Genomic DNA, 9,178 nt, shown 5'->3' with positions numbered 1-9,178 from the left:
GGGCTTGATGTTTTTGCATGGTCCATCACCTAAAAATGGTTTTTACATTTTGAAATGAAGTTTGATTGAATTTTAAAACGTAGAAACCAATTTAATTCCCTGGCTATACAAAAGACAGACAGAGGGCCAGATCTTGCCCTCAGGTTATGGTGCTGAGCCCAGAACTATACATGGAAGTGAACAAGTCACCAACTGAGAAACATTGCTTCCTCCTGCCTTCTTGAATGTTGACTGCAGCCTATGTCTTAGGATCTCTAGTCCTCAACCAATTGGCATATTTCACATTCTCTATGCCTGTTTTCTCCTATCAGCTATGGTATGGCTATGGTATGTGTGCCTGAACTTTTGACCTGCTAAGGATAAAGTGGTAGCACTGGACTAGGGGAGATATAAAGTTTAATTAAGAAGTAGCCTTTGCATTGTCCAGGCTTAATATAAGGATCAGATAAACAGGAAGAACTATACAATAACGCATAACAAATGCTTGTAGAGGGGGTAAACAAAGTCACAACTAATCAGGGGGATCAAAGAAGACTTCAAGAATGGAACAAATCTCTACAGCTGAAGAGGAGAAGGGAGGGGATATTTCAGACACAGGGAACAATGTGAGATTAATAGTTAAAAGGAGTTTCTCCTTGGCTTCCATAGCTTTTGAGAACCCTGGGCCACCTTCGCATTACAATGAGGCAAAAGAAGGCCCAACAGCTATTGATTCTTGGGAACCAGTATGTGGAGAAAGCAGAAAAGGAGTATCTATGCTTCCCATGGCAAGGGAATTTACCTGATACAGGGCCACACAGGTGAGAAAAAGCATGATGTAGAAGATCTTGTAGACAACCACCGTGCCATCAAAGCTGACAATAAAGAACATGCTACCACAAATGAAGATCCAATATTTAACCAGGATTCCGGTAATGAGAGAGCCCAAAAGATCCATGACAGCATTTGTCTGTTTCTCTTGACCTATAAAGACAGCAAGAGAAGTCAAATATAAGACCATGGATTTAGAACTAGAAGGGATATTAGGGGCTATTCAGTCTAACAGTCTCATTTTACAGATGAGGAAACTGAGGTCCAGAAAATTAAGATAACTTGCCCAGGGTCATAGAATTACTAACTGTCTGAGGCAGAATTAACAATCTTTCCTGATTCCTAAATCGACATTCCTCAGCCAGATTTAACAACCATCCACTTTGTAATTACCAAAACACCAACTGCACTTTGCAAATTTCTGGCCTCCATGTTATTAAGTTTCTGAGATAATAAGAAGTGCCATAAAAATTGTTGTATCTATCTATTAGATGCTTAGTAAGCGCTTGTTGATTGATTTCCACTCTACCAAAATGCCTCTTATTTCATAGTAAGGCTTGGTTTGTCTCCCTCTGCCCCCTTCTGTTCTTACCTCCTATTAATTTAGCAAGCTGGGCCACATAAAATGGTTCACACCTTAATTCACTTAGGATTTTTATCCTACTCACTTTTAAAAATATATGTATACATATTCAGTTTATGAAATGACACAAACATTTTCATACCATAGTAGAATAAAAAAAGATGATTGAACATGGAACTGCAAATCTATTATATACAATGTACTATTCCTTTTAAATATATAATATTCATATAACTTTTTAAAGTAAGTTTTCACCTCCCCCCAGAGATGGCTGCCATTAGACACAAATATAAGTGTGAGTGTGTGTGAGAGTGTGTGTGTGTGTAATCATTCTATACACGCTTCTATTTATCAATTATTTCTTTGGATGCAGATAGTATCTTCCTTCACAGGTGCTTTTTAATTAATTTGGGTATTTATAATAGTTAAAATGACTTCACCACTCAAAGTTGTTTTTAAAACAATATTGCTGTTACTTTCACCCACTCACTTTTATGAAAGGATTTTGTGCCCAGAGTGTTCTTCTTTATCTCTGCCTGTTGAAATCCATCACATTCTTCAAGACCTCATTTAAATGCCATATTGTCTGGGAAGAATTTCCAGATTACCTTAGCCAGTAATAATTTCTCCATCCTCTGAATTCCTATAACTTTTTTTATCCTTTCTATACGTTAAATTCTATTTTGTTTTGGAGTCATTTGCACATAGAACTTTAGATCTAGAATGGACCTTAGAGTTTATCTAGTAGAACCATTACATTTTACAGAAGAAGCAGAGCCTGAGAAGAAATGAAGTGACCTACTAAAATTTATTAGCATATGTTTTAGAGCAGGAATTAAAAACTAGGTCCTCAGATTCCAAATCCATTGTTAGTATTAATGATGACGATAATGATTAATAATAATAATAGCCAGCATTTATGTCGTTAAGATTTGTAAAGTGCTTTACATGTCATTTAATATTCTGTTCTTTCAAGTAGAATGTAAACTTCTTGAGCAAAGAGACTATCTCACTTTTGTATCTCAATTTGTATCCTAAATGCTTAGCATAGTGCCTAAATAAACCTATCTACTCATCTATCATTCTATCTATTGATCTATGTATCTCTCTGTGCATCTATGTAGACATCTATAATCAATCTATGTATTATATATATAATCTATGTATTGGCATATCTATGTGTCTGTGTATCCATCATCTAACTATGTATTGATCTATGTATCTATCATCTACTTATCATTTGTGTATCTATGTATGTATTTATCTATGTAGATATCTGTGTATCTATCGATCTATGTATATATCAATCATCTAGATATGTATCTATGTTTCTATGTGTCTATCATCTATGTATCTATGTATGTATTTATCTCTCTATGTAAGTATCTATGTATCTATTATCGGTCTGAATATATTGATCATCTATGTATGTAAGTAGCTATCATCTATGTAACAATTTATGTATGTATATATGTATCTATTTCTCTGTCTCTCTATCTATTAGATACTTAGTAAGTGCTTGTTGGTTGATATCCACTCTACCGTGATGCCTCTTATTTCATAGTAGACTATGAGGCTCTTGAAGGTAGAGTTCATGTCTTATTCATCTTTGTATCCCCATAGAATCACCAAATTTGAGAGCTAGAAGGGTCCTTGGAGGTCATCTACTCCAATTTATCCCATAAAGGGAACCCCACTACACTATACCTTACAAAACTTATCTGTCTTTGAGTAATGACCTCCAAAGAAGGGGGAACCTCCCACCTCTTGAGAGGGACAATTTCACTTTGGAATTGTTAGAAAGACTTCCCAATATCAAGCCACAATGTCATTCTTTGTCATTTCCATTCATTGTTCCTAATGTTGTTCTCCAGGGCTCAAGATGACCAGTCTAATCTCTTTTCCACATGGTAATCTTTCAAATACTTGAATGCAGCCATCATATCCCCTGAATCTTCTCTCATCCAGACTAATCATCGCCAGTTTCTTCAGCCAAGCTTCCTGGGATCTAGAGTAACTTAACATGGAACTGTACTTTAAGCAGGCATGACACTGAAGGTGACCCTGAGTTCCTTTCCTGACCACCTCAGATACGATATTAAACTATATGTCAGTAGCTTCTATTGAGATCCCAGGGCTCCCACATAAAAACACTAGAAATGACTCCCTCGCCCTCTGTTAATTTAAAAAACAATCACTCCAAGGAAGAGGAGCATGCTTTCTCTCAAAGTTTTCCCCAAATGCAGGGACTGCTTGGATAGCATTTGCATTTGCCATACTGTGTCCTCACCATATTCATCACCAGTCACTTCCTGTCGAGCCTCCTCCTTTGCCTTTGCCAATGACTGTCTCTCTGTCACATACTGCCTCAGGAGAAGCCAAAATGAAAATGCATAGAAAGTCTGCAAATGAAAACAAATGAAAACATTTCTTTGCTTATTCAAGGACCTCTTGAGAGTAGAGATTGTTGATTTCTATCATGGCAGTGACTTTCAGAAATATATCTTTGAAATGACCACTTAGTCTCTTATGTGTATCTAGAGCCCACTAATAACAAGGGATCAGGCAGGTTCAAGTTAAGGATCAGTCAAGTGATCCCAGCCATTTCTATGCCTTCAAAGAATTTACAAACGCACAAAATTGAAGGGAAACTTAGGGATCATCTACTCCCCTTTGTACAGATGATGAAGTTGGGGTCCCAAAAGGGAAAGTAACATACAAAACGAGTTAGGGGAAGAACCATGGCTAAAACCTCAGTCTTTGAAATTCCAATCTAGGATCCATTACACTACATGCCTCCTTAAGAATAGTGAGCTATTCATAGGCTATTGAGTCCTTTTCTCATCATCACTATAATCATTTATTTCCTGTTTCCCTTCTGACTTCACTGGCTGCAAACTGCATTCCAATCTTTCCTTCCCACCATGAAGGTGTCATGGTATTTAATGCCAAATGTAGAATCACTGAAGAGACAAGTTCTTACCTTGACACCAATATGGAAGCAGGGCTGGGAATAAGGCTTTAGATCAAAGTCCCTGAGGATTGAAGTGGAAACTCCTGGAAATAATTCTTCCTGAGAGACTTTGAGAGCAACAAAGAAGTTAAGAAGAATGAGGATATTTGCATAGATGACTAGAAAGGGTGAGCTGAGCAAGGCCAAACGTCGCCTGTTACGAGCCGTCCAAATGATGCATGACCAGATTAGCAAGACAAAAGTCAGCCAGCTGTTGTGAGTGATGCTCCAGATCTGCAGCAAAATGGCAGCACAAGAATCCAATTGGCTGGAATCTAAACAAAAATATCTCGGGAAGAGTAGACACATTTTCCTCTTGAACATAATCCTCTTGATGCATCTCTATGATCATGTCACTCTTCTACTACTAAACCTTCAGAGACTCCTTATTGCTTACCAAATAGAAGATATAAGCTCCTGACCCTGACATTCAAGGCTTTCTACAAAATAGCTCCTACTTTACCTTATAATACTCCCCTTCCTATACTCTATTTCTAACCAAACTGGACTACTCTCTACACTACCTTCTCATGTTATTCCTACCTCTATGCCTAATCTCATGCCATCTCCCCTTACACCCCCATCTTTATTTTTTGAGGTCTATCCTTTCCTTTAATGCCCAATTCAGATTCCAAATCCTCCACTAGGACTTCTCTGCTCACCATTACCCTCATTCCTCAAGTGAAAGTTACCTTTCCCTCCTCAAATTTCTGATAGCAATTTGCTTTCATCTCTCCATCTCAACTGTCTTACTCTTCCTTGTGTCACAGTTACTTATTTACCTGTCCTTTTTTCTACTGGGCTCTAAGCTCCTAGAAAGAAGACTTTGTATGGCATCCATTTTTATAACCCCAGCACAAGGCCTTGAACACAGACAGTAAAAGTGCTTAATAACATCTTAATTGAATTAAATTGAATTGCTGAATCAATTTTTTTTAAATTTGTTGAAGTAGGGAAGATTTCATAGAACTGCAATGGATTCTGGGCACATCTAAGGGCCTTTCAATGCTCTTAGCAACTTTGTAAGATCATCGGTTACAGAGAAGGTCATGATCTGAGTTGACAGAAGTTTCTTCACCTCAGAAATTCCTATACCAATGAAATGACAAGTAAAGTCTCTATTCCTATGTAAGACAAGATTTTCTTTTATTTGTCCTAAAGAATAGAAGGATAAATATAACAACAATAAACCCAAATAAATAAATAACCAGAAATTTGATCAGTCTTGGATCTTACCATCATAAAGATCAGTGCTGTGACATAACTTTGACTCGTAATGAGATGGCCAAGGACAGAGAAACTGCTAGGCACTTTGTCCTTAGGTTCTGTCTCCTCAGGGAAAGTGCTGCTTCCTACAAGTAGTGCAGATAGATTTACAGACACCAGGGAAGAAGACTGAAGGGTCAAAATACATCTAGCAATCCCAACTGTTACAGAAAACATTTGGCTGTCTTTTCTGGGCATGTCGTATTATAGTATAAAGACAACCCCCTTTCCATCTCCTGAAGGATTCTACCTCCAAAGAAGTCTTCACAAATTTCTTCCCACCTAACCCACATCAACAACATCTTGACCTTTGTCTTGCCACTGGACTTCAATGACTCTAAATAAAAGAGTGAGGCTGATGACTTTGCACATCTCTGCCTTATTAAATCCAATTCATGCACAAGCCAAGACATCACTCCAATGTCATTGGTCCTTTTCAAAAACAAAAGACAAACAACAACACACCAATAGCTCCAAGAGAAATACCATGTCTTGGTCAATGTGTTGGTTTATTTTTCTTTGCTTATACTTCTTTGTGACAAGAAAGGTTTCTACTGGGGGAGAGAGACAATCCACTGGGAAACGACAGGAATATACAAAAGAAGCAGGGAACATGTGTTATTTAAGAAAAAAATCAACAATGCAGTTAAGGTAACTAGTATAGGTATTGCTATCTCTACTTTACAGAGGAGAAAACTGGAAAGAGGGACACAGAGAAATTAAAGAACTTTCTAAAGGTCAAGGCAGTGTGGTATAGTGAATAGAGCTCTGGACTTGGAATTTTAAAAAAATTTAAGTTTGACACAATTTATTTAGTCACTTAAAATCTCTACAACTAAGTTTCCTCAGCTATAAAAAGAGAGGATTAAATAAATAATAAATGTCTTCTACAATCCCTTGCAGCATTCAACCTGTGATCTGTGACCTGTATTCTAGGGCACGCACCTAGTAAGTGGCAGAGCAAGGTCTTCTGATTCTAAATCCCTCGCTCTGTCCACTAATACATAGCTGCCTGTTAAGTCCAGGTAGGGACTCAACACCATTCCCCTAGATGACCACTGAATTCACCTACACAAGAAGACAGTCTTACCATGTTCTGAATCACAAAATGCAGGAGACTCCACACCACAGCTTGGGAGCTTGTATGTTTCACACTTCAAAAGTGGCACATCCTGCCAGCTCCCACTTGGGAGAACAGTCAACTGGTAGAAAAAAAGGTAGAAGTCAGATGAGGGTATTGGATCAACAGTCACCAAAGACAAATTTTAAATACTATATGATACCCAGCCACCCTATGAATTTAGGTTATGTATGTCTTTGATAATATCCTAATAGGCTGCAAGCTGACTGTGCTCACCAATACCTTTTTCCATTTTCTTTGGGTCAGTTACAGTTGTCATTCTGCACATTCCTGGTCCTTCCATTAAAATCCTCCCTACCCTGATATTTCATTGTGCTGTAAACATAGCCCTGGGTTCTTGCAAACCATGTCACTGTGCTTGAATTCTGAAACATACTGGCAAGCTGGGAAGATGTTGAGTATGGACATGATGATACATTGTACATTTGACATGGGAGGACCAGCCTAGCTGAATTCAGGGAAGCCAATCACCAGAATGGCTGCTGGGAATGAATTTTTCAACTGTTCTCAAAGATTGTTGGCTAAGACACAATGCATTTGTAATCTGTGCAGGCAAAGAAAGTATGCACCCTGGCAAAACCACAGATTTCTGACTTATTGAGCAATATAAAATTGTTCCAGGCTGATTGGAACAAGATGAGAACTGAAGTACTCTGGCACCCAGGCTCTAGACATTTTATTTAAATCCAACAACTAACACAATGGCTTGTTCATTACAAGTGCTTAGCAACTATACGCTGATGGTTATGATGTTAAATTTGAGGAAGAGAAAAAAAGATTTTAGTCAGCTAAGAAACTCTGTAATTTAGTTGGAACACAAAGGGTGTAAAGCGGAATAATTTGCAATAGACCTGGAAAGGGAAGCTGGAATCTAATTATTAAAGACTTTAAAAGCTATGAGGAATTTGTATTTTATTCTAAAGTTAATTGGAAGTCATTGAAGGTTCTTGTTGTTCATCTTTCCTTTTGGAAAAGGACCAATGACATCATGGAGTGATGTCTTGACTTGAACACGAATTGGATTTAAGTGAGGCAGAGTTGAGCAAAGTTGTCCGCCTCACTCTCCCTTCCAGACTCATTGAAGTCCAGTGGCAAAACAAAAGTCCAAACAACTGGTACTGGCCCAGGATTGCAGATTTTTCTTTGTTAAGTACTTAACAAATGCAAACATTTAAAATACAAAGTGGAAACCAAAAATTTATGAAATTTCTTCCAAAAAATATTAAATTTAACCCACCACAAAACTACCCCTGAATCTCCTCCTGAACTTTCCCCTCACTTTAATGTATTTACTATTAATGCTCTTCCCTCTTTTTATTTTTTCCATCTCTATCACTAGGCACTAACTCAGCGCTGAGCCCCCAATGCCAGAGGGATAAATGGGATCCCTCCCCTTTAACATAGAAATATAATCAAGCAAAACAATTCAATGTATTGGCCAGGTTTGAAATGTTAGGCACTTCTGGGGAAAAGCAATATGAGAAAACAGTTTTCTGACCACAGAAATGGACTTTATAAAATGGAGCAGTCATTTAGTATCCACAGACACTCTGGTTTTATGTGCACTTTGCACCTAACCAGGATCTAACACTTCATTCTGCAAACTAGTCTGACTGGTCAGTCTATTTGCATGGCAAGATCATTTCTCTTCTCATTCTATTCTCATTTACTACTGTAGGTCAGTATTGGTTTTCCTTTCATCACAAGCCAATGGCTAATTCTACCTACAGAATAAAAATGTTCTATAGAAACTCAGTGTGTTGGTCTGTCATCTCATTAGTTTCATTACCCTTCACTGCCAGAAAAGGTTGCAATTTTTAAAAAATGTAAGGAGATTCAGATAATTCAAAGATCCAGATCCAGAAGCCCATCTTCCTCTTCCTTCTTATTCTCTTCCTTCTTATTCTCTTCCTTCTTCTCTTCCTCCTTCTCCTTTTATCCTCAAGCAACACTGGCCCCTCAGGGCTCTTTGCACTGCACAGCACAGAGGTCTCTCCTTTTGTAGTTGATAATGGGGATTTGTTGGTGAATTTCGACCAACTTCTTGATGGGGTAAAGGAAAGGAAAGACATGTTCAGGATTGTGTTTTAGGAAAATTATTTTTGACAGATGAGTAAAGGATGGATTGGAAAGAGGTGAGACTTGAAACATGGAAAACAATTAAGAGACTATTATGACAGTTGAGAGATGTGAGGGTGTGAGCTGGGGAGGGACAGCAATGGTGATGGGTAGAGGGAATAGGATGAATTCAACAAGAGGTGTTGAAAAAGCAGAATCATCAGAACTTAGCAACCGATTAGCTAGGGAGGATGAATTTGAGAGGAAAGAATACAGATTGATCCAAAGCTGCCAATCTGGATGGCTG

At 38.0% G+C, this 9,178-nt stretch overlaps 1 long non-coding RNA gene across 1 annotated transcript; it reads right to left on the bottom strand.

Moving 5' to 3' along the window:
- Nucleotides 1-4,382: 4,382 nt before the first annotated feature.
- Nucleotides 4,383-6,867, bottom strand: LOC140519919 (uncharacterized). Its single transcript, XR_011972321.1, has 3 exons — nucleotides 6,763-6,867; nucleotides 5,643-5,758; nucleotides 4,383-4,640 (listed from the first exon to the last, which is right to left on the bottom strand). It is a non-coding gene; the product is annotated as an uncharacterized lncRNA (long non-coding RNA).
- Nucleotides 6,868-9,178: the final 2,311 nt, after the last annotated feature.

The sequence above is a fragment of the Notamacropus eugenii genome, chromosome 1 (genome assembly GCF_028372415.1).
Source record: "Notamacropus eugenii isolate mMacEug1 chromosome 1, mMacEug1.pri_v2, whole genome shotgun sequence".
Taxonomy (NCBI): domain Eukaryota; kingdom Metazoa; phylum Chordata; class Mammalia; order Diprotodontia; family Macropodidae; genus Notamacropus; species Notamacropus eugenii.
This window is presented reverse-complemented; position numbering and strand designations above follow the sequence as displayed.